This window comes from Rhododendron vialii, chromosome 12a, assembly GCF_030253575.1.
Source record: "Rhododendron vialii isolate Sample 1 chromosome 12a, ASM3025357v1".
Lineage (NCBI taxonomy): Eukaryota > Viridiplantae > Streptophyta > Magnoliopsida > Ericales > Ericaceae > Rhododendron > Rhododendron vialii.
This window is the reverse complement of record NC_080568.1, coordinates 7,714,698-7,736,284: the sequence shown is the minus strand read 5'-3', so window position 1 is coordinate 7,736,284 and position 21,587 is coordinate 7,714,698. Positions and strand designations below refer to the sequence as shown.

Sequence of the window (21,587 nt, the reverse complement as noted above, 5' to 3'; positions counted from 1 at the left end):
TGTGCTCTTCGGGCTTTCAGACAGCAATTCAGAATTAGAAGTGACACCATAAAGGCTTCTTAACCATGCATACTTAGGACATCTTCCATTAGCTAGGACCATTACCTAAGCTGCTATTATCAATTACATAAGAATCATTTTTATTTTTATTTTTTGAAAGTTTTTTACATAAGAATCATTTGCAATAACTCATCTTAAGAAGACAAAAGTAAAAGGGTTTTGTGGGTTAGAAGCATCTTTTGTACTATCAATCTATCTTTCTTTCTGTAAGGTAGCTGAAAGAAAGAGGACAATTGAAAAAGAAGATAGGAGGAAGGCAGTTGGCCACTCAATACACAAACACATAAGTCTGTGATTCTCACCACCTTTCATATTACCCAGATTCACGGCTAGGTTCACTGTTCACAGCTTTATTGTGTGTGGAAATTCTGAATCTTTCTTTCTGTAGGGCAAAAAAAGCACATAGAGAAAGCCACTATAAATACTAGGGTTCTGTATCCATTAATTGCATAAACCAACAAGCCAAAAAATACTAAGCTATAAGATCGTTCGGAATTATTAATCCATCAGTTGTCCCTTGGAGTTCCTCCGAACACTTCATTGGGGATTCTTATTTGAGGATTTCCCTACCCCTACTGAAGTGTTTGGGGGAAATCTTGTTGCCATCTGATATCATTTAGCGAAGATCGTTTGGAAATATTAATCCATCAGTTGTCCCCTAGAGTTCCCCTGAACACTTCATTGGGGATTCTTATTTGAGGATTTCCCGTAGCTCTACTGAAGTGTTTGGGGGAACTTTGGTTGTCATCTGATATCATTCAGCAAGGAAAAATAGTGGTGGGTTGTTTTTACCTTTTGTGGTCCTTGGTATGTTTTACATCTTCTCAGAACATATACATAGGGTTTTGTTCTCACTCCCTCCATTCCATATTGAGAGTCCATTATGAAAAGTCGTGTCATTTTTCAAATCAAAAAATCAACTTTTTTCGTGTATATTTTTTGAATTTTTTTGCACCAAATTAAAGTACTAATTGAGATATTTAATATGGTGTGAAAAAATTTGAAAAATTATACACGGAAGTAGTTGATTTTTTATTTGAAAAATGACAAGAGAGAGAGTATGAGACTCTCAATATGAAACAAATGGAGTATTGTTTAGTAGCACTATTTGTAGCTAATTCTTGGTTTTGAGTGACATAAAATTCCTAGCTGTGTGAAAATTGAAATGAAGATCAAATTTCATGTATGATAAAAAAAAAAATCAAATTTTGTGTACAAAGGGCATAGTATCTACTGCAATGAAGTGCATATGTTGCCCATGATCGAAAAGTGCTATCATACACACTTTTATTTATGTGTTTCTTATATGCACCCCTTAAAGGATATTGGAGGGCCTTGCTAAGAGTTGGGATAGTTGGGATACAACACGTTGTGCGTTTCATTCGGGCCCTGCCCAGGCCCAAAAAAAAAATGATTCAAACCATTCATTTTGTTTGTCTAAAGCTTGGACAAAATTATGTTACTCATACATTGGTGTAAATACAAACGAACAAGTTTCTTAAAAATCTATTCTCATCATACTAGTAGTTAATTTTTCTAATATATAATAAACGTGTTTTGTTTATGTTGCAACAATGTCCACTCAACTTAATATTTTGCAGGCTAAATCTGCTCGACGAGCCGAATCACATAAACAGTTACGATCATATATAGTATTTGTGCTTGGGATGGGGACAATTTCACAAAAGGCAAGCAACCTGCTGTGACCCAACTCTCAAAAGACACTCCAGATCTCCCCTTAAATTGCCTTATATTCGTAACAATGTTGTCGCATGAAAATTCATAACCGTAGTAATTAAAACGGCAAAATATCAAGCAAAAGCTACAAATTAATGTTATGAATCCGATGTTGATGTTGCGAATTTATATGCTATATATTGTGAATTTTTATACAAAAGTTATGAATTCAAGATTTATGTTTTGAATTTATGTGTAAATAATTTTATAAGAATGTTATGAATTTCAATACAGTTCAAAGGGTGCATATTATATACATCTACGGGGGTTTTTGCATATATGCATTTTCCATTCTCTATACATCTGTTTACTTGAGTAAGAGAGAGACCGGCGTTTTGGGACATGGAGGAGATAGAGGGATGATGAAATTTTGACCACGTAATTGTGATTTTCATATAACATATAGGAAAGCTTGACGGGTTTTTTTTTCATCTTACTCCTAGCATTTATTTGAACTAGGGTTTTTTTTTTTTTTTGATAAGCAAAAGAATTTAATTAATTTCCGAATTCGAAAATTACAAAGATTAAAAGGACAAGGGCAGATAAACTAGGGTTTTGATAAATGATTGAATAAGAAATATAAAAAAAAAAGTATTTTCTTTTTTGATCTTCTGCGTCGCAGCTCTATGGATGAGTCCCTGCCTAGGAACGTTGCATGGCTCGCATGAGCGCCAATAATGCGGACCAGCACTGTTTGAGAAAATCAAAGCAAACCATGGGGGACTAGGTTTCTTTCTTTTTCAACTAATTTCATTCGAAAGTTCGATACTTCTTAGAATCCATGCAAATGTTTTTCTTTAAAGCAAAATTCATTCCGTTAATTTATATATGCAACGTCTCTATATTAAAATTTGTTCAAGTAGAAGTGGTTTTCTTGTAATTGGTAGGGCTAAATAAGCCATTTGGCTTATTTTTTTGGGTTAAATACCTAGACACCCCTCGAAGTTTACCTCTTTGTCTTGTTCACCCCCTTTTAGAATTTCGCCTATGGAGAGACCATTTATTAAAGTTTTTTTTGTCCCGCAGACCCCTTCCGTCAATGTTCCATCTAAAACTGTTAAAATTTTGACTCAAATTTTGTTAAAAGTTATAAAATGGTCCAAAATTGCCCCTATCGCTCTCTCTCCCCCCAAAATCACCACCAGCTGCCACAATCACCACCACCAAACTGCAACCACCACCGACCACCATGGACGCCAGCAACCACCATCGACGCCAGAGACCACCACCCACGCCTGCAACCACCACCATCGACTAGACCAGATACTTTTGAACAAAAAATAGTACCTATCAAACTCAAAATCAATATATCCAAAACCCACAGATTGAACTACAAAACACCATAAAAATCTCAATTTGAGTTTCAAAACCCTAATTAGAGCCATTTCGAAGGGTGTTTGACTTGATTTGAACCTGTACGAGCCCTAATCAGATCTCAAAATCCCTATATCAAGACCAACAAACACTGGGGACACCCTAATCGAGCTATTCCAGAATCTTTCAAATCCTATTCGTCCGTGTAACCTTCGATTCAGCCTTTTGCAAACCCTTATCGCACCTATATATTCCACTCGATTGAGACTAGATTCAGTGAGATTCGAACCAGATGCTGCTATTTTCAAAGGCTTTTGACAGGATTCACACCTGGGTCTGTCAATTCAAGTGCCAAAGGACTCGATCAGAACCCTAAATTGTGTATCTCCATCAGCACTCCTAATGATTTTGCAGAGAGAGAAATGTTTGGAATGAGTTGGTGTTCGGTGGTGGTGTTTGGCCGTGGTGAATGGTGTGATGGTGGTGGTGGTAAGGAAAAAAAAGATGAAGACAGAAATGGTGGTGGAATGAACTAGTGAATGGACGAAAATGATGGTGGTGTTTGGAATGAGTTGGTGTTCGGTGGTGGAGTGAACTGGTGTGGCGTGATGGTGGTGGAATGAACTGGTGAGTTGATGGTGGTCTGGTGTGGTATATATATGTAAGGGTAAAATGGACTTTTCATTCATTCCGTCTAGCAATTTTGGACGGAAACCTGACGCAAGGGGTCTATGGTACAAAAACACTTTGCTCAGGAGGCTAGCCGTAAGCAAAATTCTATGAGGGGGTGAGTGAGACAAACAAGAATAGTTCGAGGGGTTTTTCCGGTATTTAACCCTATTTTCTTTGTTCTTATTCAATTTTTTTTTCGCATTTGTTAGTTTTTCATCGATTTTTTGAGGATTATTGCTTTGTCATAACAAGATGAATCTAAAAGGTAAAAAATTAAGATCGAAATCTAATTTTTTTAATAAAGACAAAAAAAAAATGGCTTATTGGCTTATTTTCGTCTTTATTAGAAAAAATAGATTTTGATTGTAATTTTTTACTTTTTAAAATTCCTCTCGTCATGACAAAGCAATAATCCTAAAAAAAAATCGACGAAAAACTAACTAATGCGAAAAAAATTTGAATAAGGACAAAAAAAGCCAAATGAGCCCTCAATATGATCGGAAGAACTGTGATATTAGACTTAAAGGACATTTACCGTCTATTATTGGTGAATCCCAAGCAGCCTTTATTGAGGGGAAACAAATATTGGATGGGGTCCTTATAGCAAATGAAATTATTCATAGCTGGAAAAACAGCTCGAAAGGAGGATTGATTTTGAAAATTGACTTTGAAAGAGCCTATGATTGTGTCAATTGGGGCTTCGTTCTAGATCTAAGTGCAAAATTGGGTTTCGGGGAGAAATGGTGTAAGTGGATTAAGGAATGTTTGTCTACGGTGTCCATGTCGGTGATGATCAACGGTTCTGCATCAAAGGAATTTCAAACTCAGAAGGGGTTGAGACAGGGGGATCCTTTATCACCTTTTCTATTCAATTTGGTGGTTGAAGGACTTAATATCTTGCTAGAAAGGGCAAGGGAGTTAAACATCATTAAAGGAGCAAGAATTGGGTCGATCGGGGATAATGGGATTGTGGTTTCTCACCTTCAATTTGCGGACGATACAATTATTTTTTGCAACAATGAAGGGGAGGAGATGGAAAATGTCAAACGAATTTTTCGATGCTTCCAACTCATGTCGGGTCTGAAGATAAATTTTTTCAAAAGCTCTTTGTGTGGTATCAAAGTGAGCCACCAGATTGTATCTTCCCTTGCCAGGATTATGGGGTGCAAAATTGATCATTTGCCAATCAAATATTTGGGCTTACCTTTGGGTGCTAATCCGAATAGAATCAAAACTTGGGATCCTGTGGTTCAAAGAATGGAGAAAAGACTCAGCATATGGCGTAGGAGATTCAATACTTCGGGGGGCAGACTTACTCTAATGAATTCATCTCTGAGTAGTCTACCTATTTATTTCTTGTCTATTTTTAAAATGCCGGTTTCAGTTGCAAAGGTGTTAGAAAAGATTCAGAGACAATTTTTCTGGGGCGATTCGGTGGAGAAGAGAAAGCTTCACTTGATTAAATGGGAGGTAATTACCAAAAAGAAAGAATATGGAGGGCTAGGGGTAAAGAACTTGAGGATCCAAAATCTGGCTCTTCTGGCAAAGTGGTGGTGGAGATTTAGCAAAGACCGAGACTCATTGTGGGTGAAGGTAATCAAGAGTAAATATAAGCTGGAGCAAAGATGCTAGTTTCCTTGCTTACCCTCATCTGGTAAGGTATCCACCTTGTGGAGAGACATATGTTCAATAGGGGATACTTCCTCGGGTATCGGTTCCATTCTCCAGGAGGGGTTTCGACTGGTGGTTCAATCTGGGCAAGAGATTTATTTTTGGAATCAGGTTTGGCTAGGGGACACATTGCTTAAGGAGGAATTCCCTTGCCTTTACCGAATCTCCACTCAAAAAGATATGGTGATCAGTGATTTACAAGATGCAAGAGGTGATGGTAGGTGGAATATTCTTTTCTAGCGAAGGTTGAGGGATTGGGAGGTTCAGCAATTTGATGTCCTACTCTTGAGATTACAGTCAGTGCAGTTGGATCAATCCAAGAGAGATGTACTAAGTTGGAAATGGGCCTCTGATAATTCTTTCTCCGTTAAATCAATTTATAATAAATGGGAGAAAGAGGAATATGATAGCAATTGGGTTCTGGGCGCGATTTGGAAGAATATTAGCCCTCCGAAGGTGGAAATTTTTTCCTGGATGGCTATCCAGGATAGAGTGGCTTCGAGATCGGTTCTTCTTTCGAGAAATATGATAGCTGAGGGCCAATTGGTTTTGTGCCCTCGCTGCTCTTCTCATTTGGAATCACCTGACCATCTTTTCTTACATTGCCAATTTTCTTGGGACGTTTGGTCTTTGATTTTGGATTGGTGGCATGTCTATTGGGTGTGTCGTGCTACCCTATTAGACTTGTTCACTTGGTGGCTGAGTTTGGGATTCAAAAATCTGGAGAAGTTTATGTGGGAAACAACTTTCCATGCCACCACTTGGTCTTTATGGTTGGTAAGGAATGACATTGTCTTCAACAATGCGTCATGGCGGGTGAAGGATCTTGGAGAGTTAATTAAAACCAGAGTAGCTATGTGGATTAAAGCGAAGTTCGATATCAAGGTGTACTCAGTGGAGGACTTTAAGGGTTATCTTGACGGCACGAGAAAGGTGAAGGTGTAGTCGTTTTTGGAAGGGGATTTGCAGTCCAATTTTCTGTTGGACAGCTTTTGTTTTATTTTCTCTTGTCTTTGGTGTTCTGTTCCCTCGTTTATAAGTGTATGCGCTTAGCGAGTTTCTTTCTCGATGTACCCTCTTCGAGCTAATAATATTTTCGTTTTGCTGAGCAAAAAAAAAGAACTGTGATATTATGGGTGTAGCAATGGATGGAGGAAATTAAGGTGTCTCGAGGGGCGGAGGTGCCGAGGCCAATAGTTTATTTCTCACGAGTTTTAATTACATTTGGACAGATAGGTTTGTATTCATTTTAGACTTCTTTTAGGTTTTATTTGGGTCTTCAACTTATCAAACGAAATAGTATTCTGCTAATTACTCGTACTATAGAGTGTGGATTGTTATTTTACTCTCAGAATTTTTTTTTGGCTGGCAAGACTTACTCATCTAGATTCTTGTGATTCCTATACTGTGATGAACATATTCTAAAATTAAATTTTCCACGAGTTTATACAGCAAAATGAAATGAAGAAATGTCTATGAGAATTTAGTGAACTCTCTTGGTTTTTATATACTACTTCTATTTTATAAGTTCATATGTATTTGGAAACAGCTACAAAGCAGAGAGCTTACTTTTCCGTTTTGGAATGTCACATGGAAAAACACATTTCATTCCTCCTTCCATTTTTGACTTTTTAGGTATTTGTATTTTTGTCAACTCCAAGCAGTTTGCTTGACCGACCGGGTGTTAATAAATAAAGACTAAAAACGCGTCCCAAGCGTAGGACTCTCGACCAATGTAGCACAATAATTCCGGAAGTACCGGAGTCGAACCACAGAGACGGACGGACGGTGTTGACTCAATTGTGATGAACTTTAGTTTAATCTGGCTCTTAGGTAGCCACCCTTTGTTTGATTGATTGATTTACTACCTAAATCACTGAATTGATTTAATTAACTATAAATTTAAAGGAGAGTACAGCCGTGGGAACCCAGCGTCTGCAACTAGCCTAACCAATATTTACTCGGGACACAATTATTCAATTCACTGATCTCAGAATAAGAAAAAAGGGGTTCCTAATAAATGCCCACCACTTGTCACCAGCTCTCATGCGCATTTAAAATCTGATGATGCCTGGGTTTTGTTTATTAGAAAGGGATTTTCTTTCATATCCCAAAACTGTTGGAAAAACGAATTAATTCGTACCCGAGGTAAAACATTGATTAAACTAGTCACAGGACGCCTTCGTCCCGTGGCTGCACCCTGGGGAACTACTCACGCATGCTTGAAATAACAGAAAATAAAACCCTAGATCGAAACATGATCATCTATTGCAGAAGAGACGGAAAAAAAATAAAAGAAAGATCCACGTAGAATAGATAATAACGAACAACTTTAATTAACGAAGAAATTCGACAAACGTTACCAGAATCCAAGCGATTGAAAGAAATAGTGCAGAAAACTTAAGAATTGAGAGAAAACAAAACAACGTTAGTGAAAAAGCTGCTACGTAAAAGTCTGGAATGAAAAATCTACCCTAAAACTAACTTAAAACGAGGTATTTATATTAATCCCCGTTAAAAACAATAAAAATCCTAAAATTAATCGGAATTGGAACCGGCTTAACCCAAAACGTCAACGTTTTAGGTCCTTTTAAGCCCCTAGGTAGCGCTACACCACTTTCCTTGTAGCGCTACCTAACCCCTTAAAGTGCTGACGTCCGTTGACCAGTGCTGGAGCACGTTGACCTCGTACCCGCTAGGTAGCGCTACACCAGAAATGGTGTAGCGCTCTCGGATCCTCTGATTGCCTCGCGAGCCCTTTTGTTCACTTTTGAGCGCTGTACCACTTCTTCTGTAGCGCTCACGAAATCTCTGTTGAGCTCTTCACGAATTATTGCTCCAACACTTAGTCTTCACGGCCCTCCTTGCTCTCAAACCTCATCTCGGCTTTCCAGGCACCTCAAATTCGCGCCAAAACATCTCAATTTCCTGCAAATCAAGCTCAAACACAAAATCCAACCATGTGCACGTATTAAATGGAAAAAATGAGAATTAAATGCACGTCTAACGCGCCAATTTCCCTACTTAGGCGCTTAAATTCATGAATTCCACGCGCCTATCACAGTTGAAAAACATTTATGAGGGCATCTATGACTCCCAGTATTCAAAGACACATCAATATAGTAGATACGCCAATTGTTTATGTTGTTCTTTATCTACTATCATCACTACAATCACAAAAAAAACATATGTATATTATCCTTCCAACTACCAATGAGCACGTAAAAATGTGCGAAACACGAACATTATGCTAGTATATGATTAATGAACAAAAAAAATATAAATTACTTACGTTAATCTCAACACTTGAAATTATATCAATTCCTTTGGTCCACCGAACCCTTAAAAATATTACTTACGGTAATCTCATCCCTTGAATTATGGATGTGCAGGGCACTTCAATGTGCTCAACTAAAATGTTTTTATTTTGATATGAATCGTTCAACTGGTTGCCTGTTTGATAAAACTGAAAACTGAAACTGAATGCTGAAAAATTAAGTATTGAAAGTTGAATACTGAATTTTTTAAGTTGAAAAGCTATTTGGTAAACATATTAAATACTGAATTAAAAAAATGATAAATTAATTTTAGTTCTGATTCTCTCTTAATGTACTAATGGTCACAATGTACTTATAATAATGGTGGAATGATGATTGTGGTGGTGGTGGTGGAGTGGTGGTGGTGGTGTTGGAGTACTGGCGATAGTGGTGTAATGGTGGTGGTGGAGTGATGGTGATGTAACGGTGGCAGTGAGTGATGGTGGTGGTGGTGGTGGTGGTGTAATGTTGGTGGTGGCGGTGGAGTGATAGTGTAACGGTGACAGTGAGTAGTGTTGGTGGAGTGATAGTTGTGCAATGGTGGCATTGTGGTGGTGGCAGCAGCGGCGGCGAAGGTGTGGTAGTGGTGGTGGCAGTGTGGTAATGGTGGTGGTGGTGTTGAAGTGATAGGGGAGTGGTGGTGGTGAAGTGGTGGTGGTGGTGGTGGGAGTGATGGTGGTTAAGTGGTGGTGGTGGTGGTAGTGGTGATGGTGGCGTAATGATGGTGGTGATATAATGATTAAATGCAAGTATACAAGAATTTAGTCAAAATTAAGTAGCTCAAAACTACTTTATTTTTTTTAATTTTTTAGCCTACATTTTAAGTAGCACTTAATTTGCTAAGCAATGTAAAATGTCATTATCAAATCTACCAAATCACTTATTACTTAATTGATTTAGTTTTAAGTGTAGAATTTAGATTATCAAACAAGTCCTAAACTGAATACTTTATACACACAAAAATGATCCAATCTCATTTTTCCATTGGTAAAACAACAGTAGTTATAATAAAATGGGTGGTCAGTATATTTAAAAAAAAAAATTGTATCAGGAGATAAATCTCTCTCGATTATGAAACAATCTTTGCTTGATTAGCTTGATTTTTGCCTCACCAGAAGTGTTTAGCAGCCTATGCAATGCATATTGAACGGTTTTGATCAATAACAAAATTCTAGTTCAGCACACCAAATCTCTCTGCACTTTCGTAGTGTGACAACGCACTACGGAACCCCTTGTCCTCAAGAAAAATTTCAATGCAATAGTTATTTTCTCTCTCTCTCTCATACCCACACATACATGGAACTCACGGAGGCGTTACAGATAAATAACAGTTGCAGATTTTTCCTTGTCCCCACCGGTCCACCGTCGTCGTGTACTTATAAACGACAGCAAACCCTTAAACTAAAATCCCAATTCAGCGCCTCATCAAAGCCTACTCCTGGTCTCCATCGCCACTTTGTCAGTTTCGCCTCTTTTTCATTTCATCAGACCATTTCCATCTGTAATAAGTTACCTTGATTCTAGTTCGCTGAAGTTTGTTGGTTCAAGTTTGTATAAAAACTTACTAAAATCGAAGATTATTTCAGTCTTCTTCATCCCTGAACTAGGGCTTTTTCTTCTTCTTCAAATTCGAAACACCTATTTAAAGAGCCACATTAGCCACTTCTTCAAATTCGAAACACCTATTTAGAGAGCCACATTAGCCCAATTAACACTATGTGTGCGTCCGTTTAGTTTAAAACTGCAGAGAGAAGCATGACGAAGAGGTCGGCGTCATCTGTTAAAAGTTCAAATCTTAATGAAGTTTTTATATGGAAGAAAGAGATTCTTAAAGGAGTGGGCGTGCCGGTACTCGATCACATTACGCATTCGAAGAAGAAGCAAAAGGAAGGCGGGAGGAGATTGAAAAGTTGGAAAAGAGGAGGGAGCAGACGGCTATCGAGAAAGCCCGTCGCGAGGAGGAAAGGGATTTTTCGGCGAGAGAATGGGCTAGGGCAGAGTTCCAAGACGACTACTTGGGAAAGAAAAGAACAAGACTAGCTTCCTTTTGAATCAAAGCAAATTACGGTCTGAGATTCTTCGTTTGAGGCGGCAAGAAGGGCAGGGTAGTAGTTCGAGTGAGGCGGCCATGGAGGAAGGTGGTGCCGCTTTTGGTGACGAAGTGAAACTCCTCAATTCACATGGTCCAAGGAAGCCAAAGTACATGAACCGCGTTCACACCGGATACGACTGGAACAAATACAACCAAACTCACTACGATCACGACAACCCACCCCCGAAGATGGTTCAAGGTTATAAATTCAACATATTCTACCCCGATCTCGTTGACAATACTAAACCTCCTACTTATACTATAGAGAATGATGGACACAGTTCTGAGACTTGCATCAAAAGGTTTCGCGCCGGCCCACCATACGAGGAGCTTGCCTTCCGGATTGTGAACCAGGAGTGGGAGCACTCCCACAAGAAGGGGTTCAAGTGCACGTTCGAACAAGGCATTTTGCGTTTCTACAGTGGCGTAGCCAGAAAACTATGCAAGTGGGGGCACCTTTTAAGCATATTTCAATCATAAAATGTCGTTTTAAGCAACGTTAAAACATTGGTGCTAAGAATTGAAAAACCTAACATAATTTTTTAATATAGTAAATTACATAGAATATAAAAACAATTGAATTACTTGAATTGTCTCAGCGGATCAAGTCTAAGAGCAATTCACTACATAATATTTAGCATTATTGCTCCCATTGTTAATAATTGCTAAAGTATAAAACATATAACCCATGGTTTAGACATTTTTGAATTTTGGACATTATGCATTAGAGAGTTTCAAATAGTAAGTGGCGGCTATTTTTCACATTAGACATCTCATTTCGCCGGTATAATGACAATGTTCAAATATGTGGAAAAGAAATTGAGAATGAAATGATATTTGACTAGAGAAAATACAATTAACTAGAGAAAATACAAAATATACATTTTAAAATCTTAAATTTAAAAAAAAAAGGAGAATTTGCACTTACACCCTCTGTACTATCACTAATTTGCACATACACCCCTTATACTCCAAATTTAGGCACTTACACCCCCCTGTGCTTTGGACTGAAGTGCAACTGTTAGAAAATCCGTTAAAAATGGATGAAAAAGTTACTAGCGGGAGATTTTCCTAAAAAATGAGGAAGAAAATGCCCAAAATAACCCTGATAGCCATTTATAAGCTATGTTAAACTCCCCTTCCAAAAAACAGAGCATTCAAACCCTTTCCTTCTCCTAACCCACTCTTTCTCTTCTCTCACAAGATGTCTTCTCAAACATCAAGAAGCCCATCAATTTCAAGACAAAGGTTGCATCCAATCTGCCGTTGCAGTTTGTTTGAAATTGATGGGCTTCTTAATGTTTGAGAAGACATCTTGTGAGAGAAGAAAGAGGTATTGTTCCACTTAATTTTTTCTTAAAGTTATGGTTTTGTCTTTATTTGAATTTTTCCGCATTTGTTAGTTTTGCGCCAAATTTTTGTGATTTATTGATTCATCTCGACGAGACAAATCGTAAAAGTAATTTTTTCTTACTTTTACCCAAATATTTTGGAAAATAATCACTTTTAAGTAAAAAAAAAAAAAAAAAGAGAGTAAAAAAAGTGAGGCACAAAATTAATCACTTTTTTGGGCAAAAAATTAACAAATGCAAAAACAATTCAAATAAGGACAAAATCAAAAAAAGTGGTAAGGGTTGTTAGTATAACAGGGTCAAAGATTGGGTTAGGGGAAGTGAGGGGTTTGGATGCTCTATTTTTGGGAATGAGAGTTTGACAGGACTTATAAATGGTTATCAGGGCTAGTTCAATCATTTTTCCTCTCATTTTGGAGGGAAATTTCCTGCCAGTAGCTTTTCCATCCATTTTAACAGATTTTCAAACAGTTGCACTTCAATCCAAAGTATAGGGGTGTAAGTGCCTAAATTTGGAGTATAAGGGGTGTATGTGCAAATTGGTGATAGTACAAGGGGTGTAAGTGCAAATTCCCCGGAATTGAGTGGGGGCGCGTGCCCCGCTCGTCCTATTCTCCCTCCGCCACTGCCGGTCTCTACTTCAACTTCAAACGCTGCCGTTATCACCGTTGATAGGTGGTTCTTGACATAGTACGAGAATTAGTTTTCTTTCCATGAATTTTGTTACTAACAAAACTTGTATTGTGAACCGTATGCACTGTTTTACCCTGTTTCATCTAAGGCTCTAAGGAGATTCAATTCATTGTTTTGAACTAGTTTGGTGGTGATCCTCATTCGCTCCATTGTTTGTTTTCACGGGGTATTACTGTTTTTTTCATTTATCCTGATTCAATCCACTCTAATGATATGTTAAATGGGATTGTATTAAACAGTGTGCTTAGGCTACTACTCTTATGGTTTGAATGGTGTTGATATGGGACAAAAGGACAATTGGGGAAAACAACAATAGTTGGATAATTTGTTTGAGTGCTAAAATCAGGTTTGGAGCTCTGGATTTCGAAACAGCACCTTTCAATGGATTTTCCCTATTTTTCTTTCATGTCCAAATTTTTATGGCTATACTCTGTATTTCTGTACTCTGATCGATAGTTTATGATCGCAGGATCTGTTTGTCTAACCGAGCTACCAACTATGGTAATAGTATTGCTTTTATACCATACCCTAGCAACCAACTAACCAACTATGGTAAGATTGCACACAACACGTTATTGTTTTGGACTATTAGTGTCAATTTTTATTTGGCTCAGTCAGGTTTTCTCTTATGCTTTTTTCTGTGCATAAGTCACTCAATTCATGTAGGTTTGTTAAAGGTTTATGTTCAATGGCAAGGAGAAGCAAAAGTGTTTCCTTTTTTTGGGGGTAATTAGGAGAAGCTAAAGTTGTGGTTGCATCAGCGGCAAATTGTCTTACCAACTCTTCTTCTGACCATCCGAATAGGTTATTTGATTCTTTCTCTTTCAAGCCCATCTTTGTCACATGTTTTTTTCTTATATGGTATCAGTTAAGTGTGTTGTTTTTGGGATGGGTATTCTGAGTTTAGCTGTAGGTATCCGAATCTAAACTAGGTATCGTGGTATTTCTTCTTAGATGTTTATTATCATCTGTGTCTTTCGAATCTGTAAAACAAATTGTGATGGCCTCTCTCTCTCTCTCTCTCTCTCTCTCTCTCTCTCTCTCTCTCTCTCTCTCTCTCATTGTCCCTGTTTTGTTTCTTTTGTTTTGGTTGGTGTTATGGTTCTTCAATTGATCAGTTTGTGACCATTCCTCCGGCCTTTGATTTTCTTCGATTCTATCTACTAGCCAAAACATATAGAAAGTCTGTTTGGTTTTCACTGAGATTATGCTGAAAATGGTTTTGCTTTCTTACACAGGTTTTTTGTTTTGGCTTTTGTTATTTTCCTAACATTTGACCATTTTCGGGGGTAAATAAACTACTGTTTTGCTAAAGAAACGCAGCCAAAAATTGGGGTACAAGAAAGATTCAACTAGAACAGCAAAAAAGAAAGAAAAGAAGAAGAAAGATTCAACTAGAATACAAACTAAACAACCAAAAGAAAAAAACAAGACAATCATGACCAGGGCAAGAGAAACTAGGACCAAATTACAGACTATGCCTAACAAGATTCGGGATCAGGCTAGGGATGTTCCAAGATGACATAGGGATCGGTTGAACTGGTTGTTTTTCACATTCTGCCAAGTACTGATTCTTTCCCTCTTGGCATGCATTCTCAATACACTTGACTACTTGAGCAAGGACAACAGATCATTTGCTATCCTAGAGAAAATCCTAGCATTTCAAGCCACAAGTGATACACCACAACAGCCAAAATTTTATAGTTAACTGACCAAAAAGACTTTTTTGAGGTACGTTGGACTGCCCATGACAGCTCCTCGGACCTCTTCGTAGCCCCCCTTTTAATTTGGCATATATCTAGAATTTGTGTCCAAATGCATTTAGAATACAGAGTAAAAAAAAAAAGGTGCCCGTGAGTTTCTTCCTCTTGATTGCATAGGGATCTGTCCACACTCATCCCCCAAGTCCTGAGTCATATCCCTAGTGCTTACCATATGGGAACTCATGTTCACACCAAAAAATTGGAAACCAGTGGACTTTATCCCTAGGTCTTCTAACGGTATTCCTAGCAGATTTTACATAATAAAACCAATCTGTGGTGGGAAGCCATCTCACTGTGTCACTGATCTTGACTTGAGGACGAAGATCAGTAGGACTTTGGTCAATAATATGCAAAAATAAAATAGCTCTGTTCTTAAGCCTAGGCCACACCCATCCATTATAGTAAATTATGGCGGACACCTTTGCTTGCAATGACCTTCCCACAACTCTAAATTATGTTCTCACCAAAGGTTTGATAGAAAGGACCCATAGGGTGCCAGTTATCTTACCAAAGGAAAACATCATAACTGTTGCCCACAATATCAAAAGTTGGTTTAGAGTTCTAAGCTTGAACAATTTTCTGATTGTCCAAGAGGTGTCTTGAGGCAGTTTCATGTACGACAAGAATTTTTTTCAATGACATAGCTGTGAATCCATTGCACCCATAGAGTTTCAGACTTCTTGCTCAAAGCCCACAAATGTCCATATATATAGTTGCCTTGTTCCATTCCTTCAAGGGTTTGAAACCACGACCACCTTCCTCTCAAATACTTTTTCAACATCTTTCAAGATTCTCTGAGGGAGGGCAAAAAGGGATCACCAATAGACTTATTTTGAATGACAAAAAAAATTTCATTAATTTTGAAATTGTTACAAGACTAATAAGAGCAAGGAAACAACATCATGCTCAATGAGTAATCTTCTGCCCAATAAATCTAAACCTAGAATTGGCAAGTAGCCAATCAAGGACACCCTTTGGGACAAAGCCCATCTCCCTATGGGTCTAAAAAACCCAAATATTACATTCAGCTCAAAGGCTTAATTGCATGCTCCCATCACCCTATGGGAGCACCAATAGACTTGCATGCTTTGTGAGACAGATTGAATTAACTCGGCCTACCACCATAGGATAGAAGTGTATTGGTCCAAGGGTTGATCCTTTGAAGTTCGAAGAATTCTGTCTTTTAATTGGATACAGTCACAATAGGCTAGTCTTGAGGAGATCAGTGGCACTCCCAAATACTTCACTGGAAGATGACCACCTATAAGACGGAGAACAACGCTACCAAATTCTGCAACCCTTCATTAACCCTTGTATAATATATGGCTCTCTTCAGCAAGTTGGGTTTTAGTCCAGAGAAAAGCTAGAATTCATCCAGCACCCCCTATACAATTGTGAAAGAGTGAGTATCGGCCCCACATAAAAATAGCAGATCATCTGCGAAAGGTAAATGGCTGAGCTGCAGGATGAGATTGCATGTTCGGTAGAAGTGAATTATTTTGGTGCGATGAGATTGCAGTTGTTTAAGTTGCCTTGAAGATGGCATGTTATTCATTGAAATTGAATAGAGAATGGGTCTGTTATAGAAATTGTATGCAAGTTGAGATTCATGCTTTGATTGCTTTCAACTTTTGCAATTTGATGTCCTTCGAATGACGTTCTGCATCGAAAGATCCCACACTGATCCTCTTTCACCTGTGCGCAAGCGATTATACGTAAATTTGTTTATTCGATATGCCGCATATGTCTTACGTACTGTCCTAACTTTTGATATTGTCGATCATGCAGTCACCTTACCATTGGACACAAATTTAATTATCAAAAAAATTACCTTCGGACACAAATTTATATCGCCTTCCCTTTTTAGTTTATTTTTTGAAGTGTAGTGATTTTGAAGACCATAAGAGCCTCGACAAAGTCTCCTCCAAATTGTTTATCCGTGTTTGGGCCATAGTGAGCTCGTTGTTGTTTTTGGCCTTCAAATTGTGTTGAAAACTAGTTGAGCAGAAAATGGTTGTCACTGTGAAATAATATTTGGAGTGCTACTAAACGAAAGAGGTGTCTATTTGTGTTTATTGCGGTCAAGTGTCAACTTACCCTACGCATTGGGTTCTTTATGTTCTTTGCTTGAGAACCACGGAGTATTAAACTGAAAAAGATTACGGGTATGCACTCCAATTTGATGGAATTAAGCAGACCATATTTCAAATACATCTTTCTATGGGTTCTTTGTATTATAATCCTAATTCAAATGCGTCTAATGAAATTGTCTAGATGAATCCGGTTTGAATATTGTTCTCTAAAACAAAAAATTCTAGGAGAAGTCGGATTCAGAATATGTTGCGTAGCAATTGCAAGTCCATGAGACACTATTGTACCTTGTACACACCATTTATGCTTAAAAGTTAGGAGAAATATATGTATTTGTAAACAGTAGCAAATGATTTGCGTAGCTCCGGAAAGATCAAGGTCTCTAGATTTCCATAACATTTTGAAGTATTTTTTGTCCATTGAAACTCCGATATAGTAACTCAACCAATGAATGCACTTTTTTTATTTGATTGTATCGATGTGTGTTTTGAACGTTCAATATGTTTTTGCTTTGAATAACAGTAGGGCCATACAAAACCTATTCATTCTGTTTTCTGGGATCCATCCAGAGAATCTTTGGCGTCTGTCAGTGACGACTCTGTTAGAGTGTAGACACTTGGATCTGGAAGTGAAGGGGATTGTGTTGCTGAGTTAACCTATAATGGAAACAAATTCCATTTATGTGTTTTCCATCCCACCTATCCTTCATTGGTTGTTATCAGGTAAACAATGTGTTCTTTCTTATGTGTCTACTTAACCATCTTTGATATATTCTTAGTTCTCAGTCGTAGGTTCCGCAAGTTGCAACACATCGTTATACATGTACCACTGAAATCATGTTCATTCGTACAGATAGCTATTTGGTAGTGCTACAATATTCCTGAACACCCAACAATGCAATCTGTACCGAATTGCAAATTAAAGACGGCCTTTAAAGCAAGGCCGTACAAAACAGTCAAGTCATATACTATATTCTGAATGGAGTGCATTACAATTTTTACATCATTGGGGTTGGGATTTCTGTTTAAAAGTTTTAGTTTTGATATTCTTGGCCGTAACCTGCAGTTATCCTCATATTTTGTTCTAGAGGATATGCTTCTGATTCTGACCTAATGTCACATTTCAGGTGGAACTGGAATTCATTAGGGCAAACCATCTACCTTGACGTGGTTTGAATTTAAAACACATACTTATGATCTAAGAATTCAGGTTTGCTAGTAGTTCCTTGTGAAAGGTCAATAATATATTTGCAAAGTTATCGGGCAAGTCTACAGACGTTTTTGAATTCATAGTGTTAATTGTAACCTCCAAAACAAATCTACGAGCTAAAGTGGCCTCTACACTCATCGCTAATTGATTTTGATTAGATATTTTTGATACTGAACGATACCAAGTGTACCGGACGATACCGGGCTTGTACAGGCGTACCAGCCAGAACAAAAAAATTTATATATTTTTCCTTTTGCTTAAAAAAATGCTTGAATTTAAAGATAATTCAATAAAATTTGGAGTCTATAATATGTTAATCATCTTAATTTGTTATTAGGACTAATTTTAAGGTATATCAAAGTGTTAGAAATTATTGCATATCAAGAATATTAAGAAGAGACAACTCTGACCATATATCATGCAGAAGCCTAAGTAAGAGAAATTGGTCATAATTAGAAGCTACTAACTGATAGAAATCAATCACACAAAATAGATCCCCTAATATGAATATGTAATGAAACCCTAATGGCTATTACTGTAATATTGCTCACCTGGCTAAGATGGGAAAACAAAGCTTAAGAGATCAATAAGATCATTGCCACCACCTCTATCATAGCTGTGAAATATTCCCTTAGTAGTATCAAATGAGCCCAGGAGTTCCCCCAAACACTTCAGTAGGAATTTGTGTTGATCACCTCTTCCTTGGAAAAGAGAGTTCCCAATGAAGTGTTTGGGGAACCTCTAGGGGACACTTGATGGATTTCACCCAAACTTCTTGGTTTGTCAATGGCTACTAACCCTTAGCTACTATTTATAGTGAGTTTCTCTCTTTTCATTTAGCTCTAGAAAGACAGAAAATTCTATTCGGTGTGATAAAGCCGGTTGTGGTAGTGAACCTAGTCGCGAATGTGGGTTAGATCAACGATTGTATGTGAGTCCGAATCGAGTTGAGTGGCTATGATGCATTCTTACCTCCTATCTCCCTTTCTCCGCCCTCTTACTTCCCTTTCACCTTCAATTTCTAGATAGATAAAATGCTCCGTACAACTCAAAAACTTTTCCCTTTGTCTTAATTTTTATCGATAGGGCACATAGAAGAGGTTTATGGTTATCGAATGTAAAACACTTTTCAATAACCTTAATTAGAAAGCGAAATATGTGGCCTTGGTTCAACTTGGGTGAGGACCGCCCACACTGAAGTTGAACCTACAAAACGTACACAGCTTGTCTAAGTTACGGAGTACTTAATTTTCCAAGTAACAACAAATTTACAAATCTTAAATATTAGCTGATACATAACCCTTTGGCATTTTTGCTCTTTCACATACTGTGTTACCTACACTGGCCAATAGAATGGCTTGAAATTGCATGCATATATTTATCGACTTGCTAGTTCCTTTAATCCAATTCTCACCTGCTCTAGCCAAAGCTCTCTTTTTCCCGACATCGGTTTCATGATACGTAGCGCTAGATCTATACTCCCAGCATTGCATGTTACATATCTCTATTCCGCGATTTACCATGTTCCCAACGACGGGGTACTCGTATGAAGCCTGGCCTTATCCTTGCATGGTATAGCTCATCATAAGTAAATTGGTTGCTATCATCTTATCAATAGTAAATTAGTGCTTGAATAGTCGTAATGGAGTGTAAAAATGAGCCCTAGGGAGGGATGGCCTAATTCAGGTTCTTGCAATTTGTAGGAAAGACTTTTGTCTTCATCCAGTTCAGAATAAGTGGCCTTTGTAAGAGGACCCGGCCTCTCTATAGTTGGACTGCAGAGAGGCTTCTGCCGTTTTATCGTAGCCATTCATCTTTGCATTCAATGGTCCAGATTTTAAAAAAACTCTTCCAAGCCTGGAAGATTTTGTAAAATCTGAACCGTTAAAAACACTTTTGGATGGCTAGGATCACACGGATGGTACTCTGCAGTCAAATAGCAGACTGCAGAGAAGGCAGATTCTTGTAAGAAGTCTCTGGGGTAGAGCAAATGTACTTTGATGAAGCAAAATTTTCAGAACTGAACCTGACCAGAAATGTGTATCAAGTGAAGGGCGGAGAATAATATCTTTCGGGGTGAGTGGTCATAATCCTTTTACACTTTGTGGATCTCTCATCCTTCTGGCTTCTATGACCTATCCTTTTCAACTTTTCTCATGAATTCTTGTTGTGAGAATTCAGCTCAGAATGTAACTGTGCTCAGCTTGCAACCAGCACGACTCAATTAATGGGCAAATTCTCTGAAAGGTTATCTGGTATTGGGTACTCTATTCAATTTTGGACCCTAATTGTACCATGAGGTTTCCTATATCGAGGGGTGTGTATCGAGGGCTCTTTGTATTAAGTATAATTGTACTAGTACTCGCTCATTGTATTTTTGCTCTTTAATTCATCACGAGATTTGATCTTCAGCTAATTTTTGCCGGTCACGGAAGCCCTATAAACTGAATTACATAAATTCCTTGTATTCTTCGGGCTTTCAGACATCCCTTGTGTTCTTCGGGCTTTCGGAGAGCGATATTTCAGAACTAGAAGCGCATCATAGGTTTTGCTGTACGTCAGAAGGTTATAGTACCTTTGAAGCTTATAAGCCATGATAATTAATACAGGCCTCTTAACCATGCATACTTATGACATCTTCCATTAGCTAGGACCATTTACCTAAGCTGCTATTACCAATTACAAAAGAATCATTTGCAATAACTAATCTTAAGAAGGCAAAAGTAAAAGGGTTTTGTGGGTTAGAAGCATCTTTTGTATCTATCCATCTTTCTGTAAGGTAGCTGAAAGAAATAGGACAATCGAAAAAAAAGATAGGAGGAGGGCAGATTCATGGCCACTCAACACACAAACACAGTCTGTGCATCATTCTCACAACCTTTCATGTTACCCACATTCACGGCTAGGTTCACACTGTTCACAGCTTTATTATGTGTGGAAATTCTGAATCTTTCTTTCTGTAGGGCTAAAAAAGCACATAGAGGAAGTCACTATAAATACTAGGGTTTTGTGGCCATTGCATGCATAAACCCAACAATCCAAAAGTACTAAGTTATAAGATCGTTCGGAAATATTAATCCATCAGTTGTCCCCTAGAGTTCCTCCGAACACTTCATTGGGGGATTTCCTTACCCGTACTGAAGTGTTTGGGGGAACTCTGGTTGCCATCTGATATCATTAAGCAAGGGAATACTAAGTTATAAGATCGTTTGGAAATATTAATCCATCAGTTGTCCCCTAGAGTTCCCCTGAACACTTCATTGGGGATTCTTATCATTTGAGGATTTCCCTGCCCCTACTGAAGTGTTTGGGGGAACTCTAGCTGCCATCTGATATCATTTAGCAAGGGAAAATTGTGGTGAGTTGTTTTTACTTTTGTGGTTCTTGATATATTTTACAACTTCTCATAACACATGGGTCTTGTTCTTATTGTTTAGTAGGCACTATTTGCAGCTAATTCTTGGTTCTGAGTGACATAAAATTCCTAGTTGTGTGAAAATTGAAATTAAGATCAAATTTCATGTACAAAGGGCTTCGTATCTGCTACAATGTAGTGCATATGTTGCCCATATATTCAGTTCGGGAAGTGCTATCATACACACTCTTATTTATGTGT

General features: G+C 38.0%; 2 long non-coding RNA genes across 2 annotated transcripts; one reads left to right on the top strand and one right to left on the bottom strand.

Moving 5' to 3' along the window:
* The first annotated feature begins 13,309 nt into the window (after nt 1–13,309).
* LOC131310412 (uncharacterized) lies at nt 13,310–17,702 on the top strand. Its single transcript, XR_009195206.1, has 3 exons — nt 13,310–13,409; nt 13,575–13,712; nt 17,332–17,702. It is a non-coding gene; the product is annotated as an uncharacterized LOC131310412 (long non-coding RNA).
* LOC131310413 (uncharacterized) lies at nt 15,501–19,007 on the bottom strand. The gene is made up of 2 exons (XR_009195207.1): nt 18,523–19,007; nt 15,501–16,108 (listed from the first exon to the last, which is right to left on the bottom strand). It is a non-coding gene; the product is annotated as an uncharacterized LOC131310413 (long non-coding RNA).
* Between the last annotated feature and the right edge of the window lie 2,580 nt (nt 19,008–21,587).